Genomic DNA, 17,946 nt, shown 5'->3' with positions numbered 1-17,946 from the left:
CTAAGATAATATCTACTTTCTCAGGGGTGATTTTATTTTCTCGTATCTCAAACCTGGTATTTTATTTTTTTTTGTATCCCAAATTTCTGATAATCTGTTTTACCGAGTAGATAGTAGGTTGTAAAAGGTTTGGAAGACTCATTCAGGTATGTTGCATCATCCCAACAGCTTCATTTTTTAAATCCCGTCCACGAATATGACGCGAACATTATGCAGTTCTCTAATCTAATTTCTGATGTATATAGTTTAAACAGTAGCTCCCCGCTCCCTAGCGTTTCAGGTTTCTTTTTGGCGGAGTGCAATTGCTATCTTTTTGTTTGAGTGCAATTGTTTGAGTGCAATTGAAACTCAGGTAAAAATGGCAGACAGCAATTCACTTTGGACAACCTTCAGAGTGTGAAAAGTTGCTGCAACGCGATTGGTCAAAACCACGAGAAAAAAAACGAAAGAAAACGAAAGAGACCAATAAATCCAATATGCTGCAGAACATCTTCAAAACATTCACGATTGAACAAAATTCTAAGTGTTTCAAAACTCTCATAATCGAAAAACAGAAATGTGATCTCCAGGTTGTCAAAAAGTCGATTTCACATTGAATGCTATGCGGTTAAAAGCTAACAAAAAAAAGCTAAGTAGAATAGAAACGCCGGAAAACTTGAACCTTACCGAAAATTCCCTTGTAAGTAATTCTACTACTCCATCTCCTCAAAGGAAAGTGAACTATTGAAAATAAAACTATTTCATTTTAAATGGCCGGAAAAAAATGATAGAGATTCATGGCGCTGCTAATTGATAAAGATATTATAATAAAAGATATTAAAAAAGCCATTGCCGAAAACAAGATACTGCAAACAAGATTTCGCCAGTTTGATAATTTCTTTCAACACCGCATAGACATTTTACATACTAACGCAGGCTGATTTACTCCGACGGATGCCTAGTTATCCCAGCTAGTTAAATGACACCGATGTTTGTTTTCACGATTACACGAGGCCCACCTTGGTCAATTTACTATGAAAAGTTTAGCCCTTCAATACTTGTGGTGGCCAAAGATCTGCTGGGAAATAAAGATTAACACAGAAAATTGTGTTGAATGCGTCAAAGCCGGTAAGAACCTAACACCTTTAATACCTACTTCTCAAATCGGAAAACTCCCTCCGATAGTCGAGCCAAACAAAGACATGGAACTCAATTTCGCTGGACCTTTACCGGTTTTGTGTGCGTTTTAGTCTGCATTGATTGCTTTTCCAATTTCCCATCTGCGCAAATCACTTCAAGTAATTCAATGAAACCGATAGTAAATATTCTACAAAATTACATAGCACTACACGGAATCCCACGAAATATTGGAGCCGGCAAAGATTTCGGATTTATAGCTAAAGAAGAAAAAGAGTTCTCCAAAAATTTAAATTTAATCTTATTTTTAGTCTAGTGGGAGATCATAGAGCCACAGGCTTGGTAAAACGACTCATTGGAACTATTCAGAAAAAAATGTTGGTGATGACCTAAGAAAATCCGAAACCATTTATAGAAACTGCCATGCTAAAAATACTGTATAGCCTAAGAACGTTTAAACAGCAATCAATAAGTTGCACTCCATTCAAAGCTCATTTCGGGAGGACTGCAAACACTATGTGGCACAAGTTAGTAAAATTTCCGTCAGAACAAAACTTAAATTGGGATCGAGTAATGCTTTGCTTAGATAAAGGACGAAGAGTGATGAGCCGAGATGAGAAGGACGATTAGGACGCACCTGATTATAATGTAGAGGCCGAACTCGACGGTTCTGACTCATCGTCAGATGAACTCACAAATGCAACGAAGTATTTTCCTACAAGAGCAGGATCACCAACTAATCAGAGCCTTGAAAAAAGCTCAAAAACGAGTCGCCTTAGAGCTTACAAATTGGACAAAATCATTTCCGGATAAGTTATAATTATTCCGTAAGGCTCATTACAGATGAAAAATGAACCATTCTACAAAAAAATTACAGACGAAATTTTTAGAGAATCTGATCATACGTGAACAAGTAAAAGCGGAAAATCTTGATAAATTGGATTTAGCAATAAAGGCTGGCAAACCTGATTAACCCAGAAGACCAGTGGCACCGAGGAAGAAAGGTCAGCTAATGATGTTCAACGCCATCAAGTGCCCTAGATCAACATCAAGAAAAACTGCCTATAAGAGTTCAAGATTTCGCCAAAACGCCCGAAATAAATAGGTGAAATTTGAGGAACTAGATATAAAAAATTCGAGGAAATAGATACGCCGCAATGAACAGCTCTAAGGAGACACTTCTCAGAGAAGAAGAGGAGACGCAGAAAGCTAGATTACGGGTAACCCAAGATCCCGAATTGCCACAATCGATAACCGGGTCAACAATTTTTAGCATATCTGACTCACTGCCCCCTGTAACCGTCACTCCTAATCAAGAAGCCTCGTCGAAGATTGTACCTCGACGCCTGAATCCTCCCCGGATAGAAAAGAAAACAAAATTAGAAGCTGGAGTAACCGAACCGTACCATCTCAATACCTAAACCTTCAGTAATCTCGAATAGTAAGGAAAACTACAGCAGTACTGCAAAACAAGCGATCTAGACAAAACACCCCCTACTATGGGAATCGCACATAAACCCATTCAACCAGTAACAAAGCCTCCGAAACACACCGCTCCAAAGTTGGATAAACCTTCAGGGGCAGCTAAGAGAAAGGCTTCGTCACCAATACACTCGCCCCCGCCGAACAAACATGCTCATACAGTCAGACATAACACAAAACCTCTACGATCGCGTCAGCCGTCAAACCTTCTGGGGAAGCGAATTTTTTCGAGTCTAGTAGAAAGAGACTCCGATGACCGTCCAGGAGAAATACTCCTAGAACCGACCCATTAGAAGCAGTCACAATCGAAGAGACATTCTGGAGCCCCGGCTTAACAGACCTGGCTTCTACCTCAGACTCTTACGCAAGAACTGACCCTACTGCCCGTCAAGAATCTCTAGGAGAGCTACGTTTACTTCGTACATTGCAACGGTCTCGTTTGGCACTTCTGACGCCCCATCTTCACACTCAGAAGTAAATCTGGCCCTGATAGAATAGTGGATCCAACTCGACTCAATTTCCGACATTATTAATATCTTTGGCCGAGCTATGAGTAGAAATGAATTGAGAGTGTGGTCAACACTAAAGGCCAAGAGATCCTAACATGCCAAACACCAGGAGACTTAGAAAAACTCGTTCGTCCAAAGGGAGTTCTTTTTATTCAGCCTCAAATACTTTGCCATGGGTGTCTGCTGCATCCGCAGTTGAACAACTTTAGGGCACCAATTTGTCAGTCCTTATTAGTTAAGACTGATGTGTCAGTCAAAATTGATATGTCAGTCAATGCTATCAATATTGGGTTTTCTAAAAACTGTATTTACAATATTTTGGATAAAATTTTCCGTGTCTTGCTAAGTTTTGCCTCCATTCCAAGAGTAAAAACTAGATGAAGCACACAGTTTGTCAGTTTTTAATTGACTTTTGTTGAAAGATTTGTTCAAAAAAGCTTTCATACAAGACAGCGTCTATCTTTTATCCCTTTTACAAAATTTATGCGAGTCAAGCCAAAGTAAAGCTGTGTTTAGCCGTGCGCTTCATTTTTGTTTCATTTATTTATCTAGGGGGCTGGAATTTAAAAATATGGAATGCTTTACTATAATGCTTAGTATAATTTTCACTAAGTTCTTTTCATGTTCTGCCTTTTTTCCACTTCTCTCATTCTTCGCTAAATTAGCAGCTTTCTTAGCCATTGACTATAAAAAAAGCAACATGCAACTAACTGAAGCAGTTCTTTAAATCGGTTCAAAAAAATTGTTTTTCGGTTTTTAACTTGACTTTGCAGGGGACGTAAGGAACCTTGGCGACTATCGCTTCTCCTCTGAGTCCAGCTGCAATATTGGAACCTGTGTCGGTCGCATGGTTGAACACCCTAATCTTATAGTAACAGGTTTATCAACGTAAACGTAGATATGCTTCGATCATAAAACTCATCAAAAATGCATTTTTTGAAATGCATGTCGATAGGATTGTACATTTTGAAATTGGGAAGCTTAACAAAACAATTCGAAAATGTTTTTGTTATTAAAGATTAATTGAAAAAAACTCGGTAAACTGTGATTTAATAAGATGTAGGTCACATTAAGGTTACCTTTAGATATCCCGCACTGGAGTTTTGTGGATAATAATAGATTATATTCTTTTTATAGTCAGTATCCTTAAAAATACAAAAGTAATTGATTAGAATCCATTTAAAATGATTTATAATCCTAATTTTTATAATATCAAAGAAATCCATTATAATTAATTGTAATCGATTATAATCCATTTAATATGTATTATAATCATAATATTTTTGATATCAATATAATCCAGTATTATCCATTATAATCGATTATAATGGATTTTTCGAGAAGTTATTAGTGAATTTTGCAAAACATGCAAGTTATCTCGCTTCCTGTTTAGTGCAGATGCTACGGATTACGTTTCATAAACTTAATCCTAAACCTTCCATAAAATGAATTTCAATTTGCAGAACGTAGTTTTTTTTCACAATTTGGTGTCATTATGATGTGATTGTGGAAATTTCTCGTCCAAATGTTTCAAGAGTCAAAATAATCGCATTACGAGGCCAAACTGTGCATTCTCTGCATTGTAAGCGGTATCCGCAACAGGCCAAAATCAGATTTATCGCGGAGTCCGCAACATTGTTACTTTTCTTTGATCTTCTATGCTGTTTTCGACTTAACAAAAAATTTACCTAAATCATTGTACCGCTCAAAATTGCTCCAAAAATAGGCGAACTTGCGGAATCCGCAACAGTATTTGCAAAAGAAATAATTTACGCTCGACTGAGAAGGGCTAGAAAGCAGTGCCTTCCGTTTAGCAATTACAGCCACTGAGCGAATGGATGATTTGCAATGCGGAAAAAATATATAATTTTGTGGTACAACGTAGTTTTTTTTTTAATTAGACGACTAACCCTGCTTCGGTGGACTGACTTGGATTTTTCTTTTTCAAAATTGATGTTTGAAATAGTTGAAATGTAGATTGGGCGTCAACAATGAATAGAGTTTTGTTAGCAGACCGCCCAAACCGTTTGAGTAAGAGCAAAAAATACCTGGCGACTTCCAAACCTAATTTAAGGTAGTGCTGCAGTGGGAAACTGATGGATAGGGTTTTTGTTGTAAAGATGGAGACAATATAGTGTCTCAGGTTGTCATTAAGAAAAAAAACTTTGTCCTATCCGTCGGCCTGATAAGGTTATGAAGCGTCTGTTAGGCCTGCTAAAATGTCTATACAATCTCCTAGATTTGGTAAGCTGTCGCTGGTTAACCCTTTCGATGACCAGTTTGTTATGCCATCCTGATTTGTACTGTCATATGATATTATAAATTTCGTTTATAGGATAACAGCTTTTGTTGTTCCGACTTTCGAATAGAAAGTAACGGAATATTTGTGCTCGGGAGGTTTAATCCGTCTTAGAAATCGTTCCAAATTGGCTGAAAGAAGCTTATATGCCATGATTGATTTGTTACAAGGAGCGAAATCTATCCTTTTGTACTTTATATGTGGGGGGATGATTTCATAAAAAATTTTTAGAACTTTTTTTTCATTTTATTTTATTACATTTAACTCTTTTATGTTATTGCTGCTCCATACACCTTAAACGGCAGTGTCGAACATTCAGGGCTTCGCCCTGATACGAGCAGTCTTGTTCAATTATGTTGCGGAGTTTCGTTCCTGATTTGCGCCGTGACAGGACCCTCGAGCGAGCTATTTAGTAACGTGATGACGAGAATGTAATGTTGTGGCTGGAGAAAAGATCATCCGTTGCCAATATTTACTTGAGGGCATTGGTTGCAACCCAGCCTTTTTTATGTTTCAAGCCTAGTCTGTCTTCTGTCGTTTTCCCAAAAACGTGTTGTTGCGTGTTTCCATCAGAGAAGTTTTTCCGACATTAAAGCAAATTGTATACCGCTCATTTTGTCTCCGAAATTTAAATAGGCAAGTCAGTATCAATTTGTAAACATTGTTTTGAGCATCATTTTTGGCCAATTTTTCTCGCTGACATATGAAAAGTCTAGAGTTGTAGAGATTTAGTTTCGTCATTTCGTTCACGCAATCTGAGCTTTCAAGCAATTTGTGCTGGTGCCGCAACCGAAAGTTCGAATTTTTCTGCATGCCATTATCGAGTACCCCGTCTGAGCGTGCTTTATGCACTAATGGAAACGTTTTAACAAAAAAAAAATTATTTACTGAAGATCATGTGAACATGTAGAACATTCTCAGTGAAAAATGTAAAAAATTCATTTAGGTATTGATGTTTGGATTTCTTCTTAGAGAACTGAAAACCCCAATGAAACAGCGAATGTTTTAATGCTCGACGAATGTTCGACAGTTTTTCGCGAAGATTCGAAGGCTATTTTTGAACAAGTTTTGCACCATTTATGTGGACTAGGTATGTTGTCTCTCTATGAATCGTTGATTCGATTTAACCTGTAAATAAGCTTGACTCATTCGCTAATTTTCCTAATTAGGAATTTTCAAATAGTCATTTTCGGGTTTTCAATTCATGGAGACTTTTAGTTTTCTGAGTTCATTTCTGAATGCTGACATTTCGGTTGGGCATGGGTTGCTGAGTACCGGTTGTTTGTTTTTAAGTTCTTGGGCATATTTTTGGCTCTGTAGAGAGGTATTCAGCTCTTTTGTCGTTTGTTTTCACAGATTCTGACTGTGTTGAGGTTTTTGAAAGATATGGGTCCCGTTTTAGGCAGCTTTTGCTTTCTTTGCATTTGTGTTGCATTTGCTTTCCACTCGGAGTGTTTCTTGTTTATGAGATAGAAGCAAACCATATTGTCGCTTATACTTCGAAAGTTTTACTCGTTTTGCTTTGTTGCACTCTCGTGGCATCAGATGAGTTTCGGTTAGCCAATTGCTTCTTTTTTGAAGCAGGAGTATCTAAACATTTTTAGTCAAAAAACAAGCGTAAGAAAACTATTTTAAAAAGAAGCTTCCCACTACTTGCAATAGTTCGAAAAAAATCGCACTAAAGCTGGCAGACATTAGAAAAAGAAAAAAGAAATTATTATTTTTGAAAAATTGAAATTAATTTGAAAAAAAAATCAAATGAAAAAAAAAACTAAATGTTGCCTGAAGCGTCGTTCTATGTGCGGAAACCAAAATCGCGTTACAAAATCGAAATATATATATAAAGCGGCAACGCATCCGACATAGTTTTACTAAATTCCTGTTAAACTAAAGACAGTTTGTTGTCATGAAAACGTTGAACTACAAATTCTATTCAAAGATTTTTTTAGTTTTTGAGCAATCCGGGGAAAAACCTGAAATAAATGTTTCCCCTGACACCGCTAAAAGTTAGGTTACTAACATAAGAGATCAACCAAAGTCCTGTGAGCCAATAAAAAGTTTTAAACAAAAAAAGGAAAGTGTAAGAAATCAGTGTTACTAACACTGCAAAATGCAGGTATAAATAAAAACTGAATGCAACTGCAATAAATATTGCGTGAATGAACAAGAATCAATACTTAGAAACCAGCCCAGAAACTATAAGCAGAAAAAATAGTCCGAAATTTCATTTAGAAATGGAGTATTTTTCATATAAGAAAACAAGTCGTGCGTGGTCAAACTGGAACCCAGGAGCTTTGTCGTCCCAGACACATTCGTTAGTACAAACCATCTATGCCGGAGGCGTTATTTAATTTCAATTCGTTGTACGTCAAGATATTATGTGATTCAAGTGACTGTTTTAAGCAATTTGTAAGCCCAAAAAAAGTCTTTTTTTTTCCAAACTTGTGAACGCTAGCTAATTAAAAAACTAAAAATTTTGATTTTTCGAAATTTTTATTTAATCTTGTTTTTGAGTTTTCAGTAAACGGCGATTCAATTTGTTATTGATCTATAAGTTTCAGTAAACAATAGTTAAATTAAACAAGCGAAGAAAAATTAAGTTGGAATTTCAGTCTGGAAATTCAGTCCGAAATTATAATGTCTGAAAAATCAATTTGAAAAACCAAAATGATGATTTTTTTTCTTGGTACTGACACAATTTTTCTCAAGTTTTTTTTGGAGAGAAAGTTCAATTAAAAGTTTAACCGAAAATTAATTATGCTCATAATTCGAAAAATTAATTTTTGTTTTTTTTTGCGCAAAAATTTGAAAATTTTGTTGAACTCGAATGCAGCTAATTAATTATCGGTATCAATTGATATATCATATTAAGACATTTAAGTTGTTATTCGACCGACATTAAAATTATATCCAATAAATTTTTCCCAAAATTCTGAGCGACTAAATGTATAGCTTTGAGCAAATAATACTGAGGCTTATAAAAGGGGGGCGTAACTTCTTGAAGTCCTGAAACTTTACATTTGATGTTTCTTTTAGCGCGTTGTTTTGGAATTTAAATCAAAAAAGTTTGGCAAAAAAATTTGCAACGTATTATCGTTAGTGTTTTTTTATTGAAGTGGTCTCAAGTTGCAGTCAATTCAACGTTTAGAGGTTTTTAGAAAATTTGCACGAGATTTATTATGCACCGCTTAACTCTTGTATTGTGCCAATACTTTTGAGTTTAAAAAATGCTAACTATTTTTGTTAATAGAGGAAAAAATGAAAAAAAAAACTTTGACAACAATATATTGCAAAATTCATCGCTCAATGAATTGAATGAGACAGTTATTCTATTGGAAAAATGAGCCATAAATACTGATAATTTAACTGTTTATCATTAAATTTTTTTAAATAAAATCTATTTCAAATAAGAATCAATGTTAAATTTTCGGAAATTGTTTTACTACAAAAACGAAAGAAAACACAAAAAAGATCAAAACATATTTGCTTGAAACCTTGCTTGAAGCTTTTGACCGCTTTTTGAGCTGCCTTGCTTAGTTTTTGGCTAAAGTTAACTAAAATTAGTAGCGGATTTAGGGGCAGGGTCAGGGGAAAAGGATGACATTGAACACTTTCCCGCAGGGTTTCGACCCTATGTCGGCCCAAAGGGTCCTCTTTTTGTACTATTTTAAGATACCCATTTTTGGCCGATTAAGCGAAAAAACGCGCTTCCATAAAAGGCGATTTTATGGTCGATAGTTTGCCTTTTTTGGCTTGTTTTTCAAAATTGTGCCTGCCTGCGGTGCAGAAAAATTGGCCAAAACGGCTTGAGAGAGCTCGGATAATCAATTTGGTTGGCCTGAAAAAAATAATTATTTTTTTTGGTCGACAAAATTTTTGACATTTTTTTGGAAACTCGTCCCCCCCTCGAAAAAGTCCTAGATCCACCCTGGACTAGAATGGCGTCTAGAACTCTGAAATTAGAAATTCATTATAGAATGGTAAATGAAAGTCAAAGTATTTCTGAAGAAAAAAAACACTTACCCAATCAAATATGTTCTGTTTTTTTTTCTTTCGAAATCAGAACAATCATATAATAAAATGCTCATAATTGAAACAAATTCCAAACACTTGGCAAATTTTAATTATTCTTTGAATGCGGTTTTCGTAACAAACAACAATTTCCGAAAATGGCTTTTTTGTTCGAACAACCACACGACATGACGAGAAGAAACTAAAAGGTAACTTGGCTGTTTTCGCTGCTAATTTTAGACTCTTCAAAGAAAGCTCGATTCAAGAAGTCAAGCCTGGTATCATATTAAAGCCTGAGTCTATTTTAATTTTTTTAAATCGCTCTGAAATTTCCGTTTTTTTTCTGAGAAAGCGAACTTGCTATCTAGTTTTACTGCATTTCAAAAATTCTTTTAGTTATAATTGTAACAGATTTTGTATTTAAATTTCACCCCTATTGCCTCCTTTTTTCCCGTCTACATTTTTTTTCAAAAAAAATATTTTGGTAATGAAAACCGAAATGAGATAACTTTCTCAAGTTACCTTTTTATAATAATTTTTTGCAAATGCTGCTCTCAAATCCGTCAAATCTGACTATGATAACTTTTTTGTTATTAATGTGCCCTTTTAACTTGAAGTTGGCATGGTAAATCGTGATTTGGGGGCAGTTTTCCTGCATGGCCTTAGGAACGGATGCCTCAAGATATCCGAGGACTTACTTTTAGTGGCCCAAATTTTTATAACCTTATCAGTTCGATCTAGATTTGTTCAGAGCATTTTAAAATACATGGCGAACTCATTCAAAAATGCCAATCTTATTGTATTCATTGGTTTATTTTTTGTATTTTCAACTGAAGCCCTCAAGGTTAGTGTTTTTTAAAACAACATTTTTCTATTTTATGCTACTTTTTAATTTTTTTCTCCATTTGTTGCAGAGTTTCTGTGACTGTGCGTGTGCTGAAGGTGACACTCCAAATTGTCCTTGCAGAAAAGATTGTCCCCAACCAGGTAAAAAAAGGAGAAAATTCATTTGTTTTTTGAAAACTAAGTTTAAAACTACGATAGCTTTCAAATGATTCATCGGTATGTTTGCTTAGACCGCGTAGTAAGGCAAATATGCCCATCAAGAACTATAACATTTATAAAAAACTTTAATTTGGTATTCAGTGCCAAAAGCAACTTTGAAACAAAGAAATTTTTCGCGTTTCGTTCAATAATTGTTTTCAATTATAACTGTTTTTTCCAAGTATAACTAACTGTTTTTCCAATCACAGCTGTTTTTCCAAATATAACTGTTGTTTCAAATGTAACAGTTTTTCCAATTATAGCTGTTTTTCCAAATTTAACTGTTTCTGCAAATAACTGTGCTGTTCCAGGGGACTGTCTGTTTGGCGATGAGTATGCATGCAGATATGTGAAGCAGAGTGCCTGTCGTGACAACAATGATATCAGGAAAAGATGTCCCAACAAGTGCGCCCTGTGTCCAGGTCAGGTTATTAGTTTTCCCAAATATAGTTCCGGGCAAGTATTTTGGTTTAATTAAATCAAATCACAACTCACATTACGAAATGAAGAATAGATGACAAGATGCAACTAGAAAAACAAAATCGTAGGGTTTAAACTTTTTCAAACGGTTTCGATGCCTTTGTCAATAAAAAATGAATAAGGGTTTAAAAACTTGTCAAAAAAACCGTTTGAGTAAAAGTTTTCGGAATGTATGGGTGAACAAGGTAAACAAGGATAACAAGGTGAAGAGACAGTCATCGCCAAACAGACAGTCCCCTGGAACAGCACAGTTATTTGCAGAAACAGTTGAATTTAGAAAACAGCTATAAAGTGAAAAACTGTTACATTTGAAAAAACAGTTATATTCGGAAGAACGAGGTGAACAAAGAGAACAAGGATAGCCGGTTTCTGTGCAAATAGCTCAGAATATTCCTACCATATTCATAAAAAACACTGTTTTTATTTAGTTTCTTTTCTTTAGAAGTCTCTTTTGGTGCTAGTTATGATTCGCGAACTGTGCAAACGCGAAGAAAGATAGTGAATTAGGCAAGATTGACATTTTTTTCAAAAAATGAATACCAAGCAAAAACTGAAACTTTTTCTTTGTTTTTTGCACAAAAAATTCATACTATTATCAATAAATCTTTATTGACTAATAAGCGCTAGAAGAAACATCTAAAATTAGTTTTCTTTTTAATTAAATCAAGTTATGTGAGCCTAGAATTCTAAGAAAGTAAACTGTGATGATCTGAGAAATCATAGAAGTTACAACTTTTAGTATGAAACTTGTAGAGAATCAAAAATTGAACTTACCCAATCTGTTGAAGCGTATTAAATTCAGTCGGAACTTATTCTAATTTTATTGCTGTCTTTTTTTATCGGTTGAGTTTAATCATCTGTCACAATGGGTCAACTTTGATAGATTCTCATGATGCTAATCAATATTGATCATGAATGCAATGCTATATATGTCGAACGTAATTTTGGTAAAAATGTACTAAAAATGGTAACACGTGAACAAAAAAGATTTTTATCTCTAATGAAATATCTTGTTTTTACGTATAACTTTGCCTCTGATGAAAACTAAAAAACCGCTCAAAGTTTGGGTAAATTATCATTAACATCGATCAATAAGTGCTTCATACAATTTTTTGCCTTGCGGTGATCCACAACATAGGTGTCCAAACTAGAAACCTGAAGTAAATAACATTAATAATTCTTTAGATCTTTCAAAATCTGAAGAGGCAAGTGGTTGGCTGATTGCTTTCCATGGGAGAGCACGCACAGAGAAAAATATTACTTAGGCTGCAGACGGAACGAGTTCCGCAGGCCTTCAAAGGACGCATTTCTTCTTCAGCCAATGTAAAATGCAAGAAATCATGAAGTTGCGGAATCTTGTTTTGCCAACCAACCTCCGCGGGATGATGCTCGATGAGATTCACGTTGTAATATGAAACTACTGCACACCCAGAGAACATGTAGTTTCTATCGACAGATCAGCATCAAGGAGAGTCTTAGGATGAATTTCTTTTAAGAGTTCGTAAAGCTGCTCGAAGTTATAATTTTTTAGAACTAAAAAAACAATGCTGTGGCGGAAGACGAAATGATATGAGTGAAGTTCACCTCGGGACTAAGATCAGCCAATTTTAAACTCAAGTTACTTGAGGCAAGTAGAAATAAAACAGACAAAAAACTTACTGATATGCAAACTCTTTTACAGTTTAGCGATCAAGCACAGCGTTTTGTTGGGGGTCAGTTCTGAGAGGGGAACTAGAAAACTCTGAGAACGGCACTGAAGTAGGATTGTTTTTTGCATCAAGTCTCATCGGCAAGGCTGCTGAATGGGCACTGAGTTGCAAATGCAAGTTGACACATGTGGTGATACAACAGTGATATCGTCGAGCATCTGGGAGAAGCTTGGATGATCTACTCTAGATCGAACTGGTTAATTTCTAGAAGCGTACAATGGACATAAACTCTACTTCAAAGGAACAGCATTCTGTGACCTGACATGGAATGGTCGAATCTACTGGAAGCTACCGCTGTTAATTGTGCGATCAGGAATATCTATGTGACAATTAAACTGAACGACATCAAACGCTACCTATAATCAAAGTGAACTTTTCCAGATGTTTTCAAACGTATGGAAAGCGGTGATTGGAGACAATGCTCAGAAGCTGAATTACTCCTCGATAAGTAAGCTGAAACATTGACAAATTGAGAAGGAATCATCTACAGGGGCGTTGTATTTTTTCATACCGCCGATATTCAGAAAACAAGTTATGGCGATGCTCAGAAGGCGCATCCAGGAAGACAGGCAAAAAACGGCTTTTAGAATGATTGCTTAGTGGCCTGGCATGTCACAAGACGTGGAACGACTTGTCTCAATCTGTGAGATCTGACAAAATAACAAGAGACCATCGCGTGGAAAACTAGTTTCCAGGAAGCCAGAAGCTGATGTATGAAACTCCACATCAAAGAGCAAGAAAATATAATGAATGTTGATGATGCAGGAAGTAGCTGGATCGAAGCATTCCCGATCAATGACAGAACTACCCTAACTGTCATGAATTGTTTGTCAGCAGTCTCTGCAAGATTTGAAGTAACAAAAACTCTAGTCTCTAGCAACGGGCCCATATTTGGAAGCGATGACTTTAAAACATGTTGCAAATCTCAGGGAGTTCAAAAAAAAAGAATCAACGATCTACCACTCAATAATTGGACTAGCAGAAAACAAATGGGGAAAAGTTATCAGTCAATTTCTTTGCGTTTCTCCGTCGAGTACTAATGACGCATGGACAAACTTCAAAAGCGAAAGGAAAAACCCCAACAAAAATTGTCCTGGAACGAAATATCAGACTACCAACAAAATCGATTTTGGCAAATGTGAAACAATTCTTTTCATGCCGAACAAAGACACGGAAGCTTAGCCAGCAACTTTCATCTTTCGACGTGGAACCAACAAATCGTGGATCCAACCCAATCAATCAGAACGAACTGTTTTGGTAAGCGACAACCAGATTACGAGATGCAGTCAAGAGAACAACACCAAAGATGAAACGAGTGAAATTGCCGATGATGAAACTCGGGTGCAATATGAAAACCAAGAACAACCTTCACCAAATCCAGACAACTGATCCAAACCGGTCTCCGACGTACCCAAAAGCTCTTCAAGATGCCGGAAACCAATGAAACACAACGGAGGTCCTATACCAACAGATTTTTTTTAAAGGAGGAAGGATGTGACGATCATGAATCACGAAAAAATGTAAGAAATTAATGCATTTCGAAAAACAAAACCCATCATCAGAAAATATCTGAACACTTTAAAGAACAAAAGAACACTTTGGAAAGTGCAATAAAATTACACACTCGGCTAGCACCAGAAAAAAAATTGTCAGATTTATGAGCAGGCGACAACGAAATTGCAACAATACTGAGACACGCGCCCCCTCATTTTAGTCAATGCAGTCTCCCTAACAATTTTTCTGATTTGATTTTGTCGCGAGTATTGATGGATGGTCCTAACTGGGAATTATTCGGAGCTTCCATTGATAAAACAGTTGAAAAACTGTTGCTGCTTTCAAGATTTTTTGTGCTTGACAGAATTGTTGATTTTGGAATATAACAAGCATCAGATTGTTGTCGAACTGGAGCAGCCTTGTAATTATGTTCCCGAAGACGAGTCGAAAGATGACAAACAGTTTGCCCGATATATACGGCGTTGCACCCCACACAAGTAATTTCATACACGATGCGACCTCGAAACAATAAAAGAACAGGCTCCTTAAGCGCAGACAAATTTTGACGCAATTTCACAGCAAGAAGATTAAATTGTACTGGAATGTCACCGTTTGAATAAATTTTTCTCAGAAAACTTTTGATAACGGAACAACGATACTGAATAAAAGCAAAATTTTTTCATCACTATTCTTTGATTAACAAGGCTTTTTTCATTTATCATGATCAGCAGTGATGATATCGGTAAGTGTTATTCTAACAGAAGGGTTGTAAAAAGCCGGAAGATACTGGTTTTACTCGAGTATGGACATTCCTAACTTCAAACAATCATCATTAAATAAAGACCAGGGTAAGTATGAACAATAAACCCTGTACACCATACCTGCTACGATCCAACGTTTATACCTCGTAGAAGTATCAGCGTGGAAGCAGATCTCTGCGCTAACAAATCTGAAAAAGGTAAGCTGCAAGAAGACTCATGTTCACAAGTAAACATTAGGATGTGATGCTCTGAGAGATCATCAAAGCTAAAACTCTTAATGTGAAACCTAAAGAGACAAATAGGAACTTAATCAATCTGTTGAAGCGTAATAAATTGGTTCAGAACTGATTCTATATTTATTGCTGTCTTTTTTTATCGGTTGAGTTTAATCATCTGTCACAATGGGTCAACTTTGATAGATTCTCATGATGCTAATCAATATTGATCATGAATGCAATGCTATATATGTCGAACGTAATTTTGGTAAAAATGTACTAAAAATGGTAACACGTGAACAAAAAAGATTTTTATCTCTAATGAAATATCTTGTTTTTACGTATAACTTTGCCTCTGATGAAAACTAAAAAACCGCTCAAAGTTTGGGTAAATTATCATTAACATCGATCAATAAGTGCTTCATACAATTTTTTGCCTTGCGGTGATCCACAACATAGGTGTCCAAACTAGAAACCTGAAGTAAATAACATTAATAATTCTTTAGATCTTTCAAAATCTGAAGAGGCAAGTGGTTGGCTGATTGCTTTCCATGGGAGAGCACGCACAGAGAAAAATATTACTTAGGCTGCAGACGGAACGAGTTCCGCAGGCCTTCAAAGGACGCATTTCTTCTTCAGCCAATGTAAAATGCAAGAAATCATGAAGTTGCGGAATCTTGTTTTGCCAACCAACCTCCGCGGGATGATGCTCGATGAGATTCACGTTGTAATATGAAACTACTGCACACCCAGAGAACATGTAGTTTCTATCGACAGATCAGCATCAAGGAGAGTCTTAGGATGAATTTCTTTTAAGAGTTCGTAAAGCTGCTCGAAGTTATAATTTTTTAGAACTAAAAAAACAATGCTGTGGCGGAAGACGAAATGATATGAGTGAAGTTCACCTCGGGACTAAGATCAGCCAATTTTAAACTCAAGTTACTTGAGGCAAGTAGAAATAAAACAGACAAAAAACTTACTGATATGCAAACTCTTTTACAGTTTAGCGATCAAGCACAGCGTTTTGTTGGGGGTCAGTTCTGAGAGGGGAACTAGAAAACTCTGAGAACGGCACTGAAGTAGGATTGTTTTTTGCATCAAGTCTCATCGGCAAGGCTGCTGAATGGGCACTGAGTTGCAAATGCAAGTTGACACATGTGGTGATACAACAGTGATATCGTCGAGCATCTGGGAGAAGCTTGGATGATCTACTCTAGATCGAACTGGTTAATTTCTAGAAGCGTACAATGGACATAAACTCTACTTCAAAGGAACAGCATTCTGTGACCTGACATGGAATGGTCGAATCTACTGGAAGCTACCGCTGTTAATTGTGCGATCAGGAATATCTATGTGACAATTAAACTGAACGACATCAAACGCTACCTATAATCAAATTGAACTTTTCCAGATGTTTTCAAACGTATGGAAAGCGGTGATTGGAGACAATGCGCAGAAGCTGAATTACTCCTCGATAAGTAAGCTGAAACATTGACAAATCGAGAAGGAATCATCTACAGGGGCGTTGTATTTTTTCATACCGCCGATATTCAGAAAACAAGTTATGGCGATGCTCAGAAGGCGCATCCAGGAAGACAGGCAAAAAACGGCTTTTAGAATGATTGCTTAGTGGCCTGGCATGTCACAAGACGTGGAACGACTTGTCTCAATCTGTGAGATCTGACAAAATAACAAGAGACCATCGCGTGGAAAACTAGTTTCCAGGAAGCCAGAAGCTGATGTATGAAACTCCACATCAAAGAGCAAGAAAATATAATGAATGTTGATGATGCAGGAAGTAGCTGGATCGAAGCATTCCCGATCAATGACAGAACTACCCTAACTGTCATGAATTGTTTGTCAGCAGTCTCTGCAAGATTTGAAGTAACAAAAACTCTAGTCTCTAGCAACGGGCCCATATTTGGAAGCGATGACTTTAAAACATGTTGCAAATCTCAGGGAGTTCAAAAAAAAAGAATCAACGATCTACCACTCAATAATTGGACTAGCAGAAAACAAATGGGGAAAAGTTATCAGTCAATTTCTTTGCGTTTCTCCGTCGAGTACTAATGACGCATGGACAAACTTCAAAAGCGAAAGGAAAAACCCCAACAAAAATTGTCCTGGAACGAAATATCAGACTACCAACAAAATCGATTTTGGCAAATGTGAAACAATTCTTTTCATGCCGAACAAAGACACGGAAGCTTAGCCAGCAACTTTCATCTTTCGACGTGGAACCAACAAATCGTGGATCCAACCCAATCAATCAGAACGAACTGTTTTGGTAAGCGACAACCAGATTACGAGATGCAGTCAAGAGAACAACACCAAAGATGAAACGAGTGAAATTGCCGATGATGAAACTCGGGTGCAATATGAAAACCAAGAACAACCTTCACCAAATCCAGACAACTGATCCAAACCGGTCTCCGACGTACCCAAAAGCTCTTCAAGATGCCGGAAACCAATGAAACACAACGGAGGTCCTATACCAACAGATTTTTTTTAAAGGAGGAAGGATGTGACGATCATGAATCACGAAAAAATGTAAGAAATTAATGCATTTCGAAAAACAAAACCCATCATCAGAAAATATCTGAACACTTTAAAGAACAAAAGAACACTTTGGAAAGTGCAATAAAATTACACACTCGGCTAGCACCAGAAAAAAAATTGTCAGATTTATGAGCAGGCGACAACGAAATTGCAACAATACTGAGACACGCGCCCCCTCATTTTAGTCAATGCAGTCTCCCTAACAATTTTTCTGATTTGATTTTGTCGCGAGTATTGATGGATGGTCCTAACTGGGAATTATTCGGA

This window comes from Symsagittifera roscoffensis, chromosome 3 (assembly GCF_963678635.1).
Source record: "Symsagittifera roscoffensis chromosome 3, txSymRosc1.1, whole genome shotgun sequence".
NCBI lineage: Eukaryota > Metazoa > Xenacoelomorpha > Acoela > Convolutidae > Symsagittifera > Symsagittifera roscoffensis.
Note: the sequence above shows the minus strand (reverse complement) of the source record.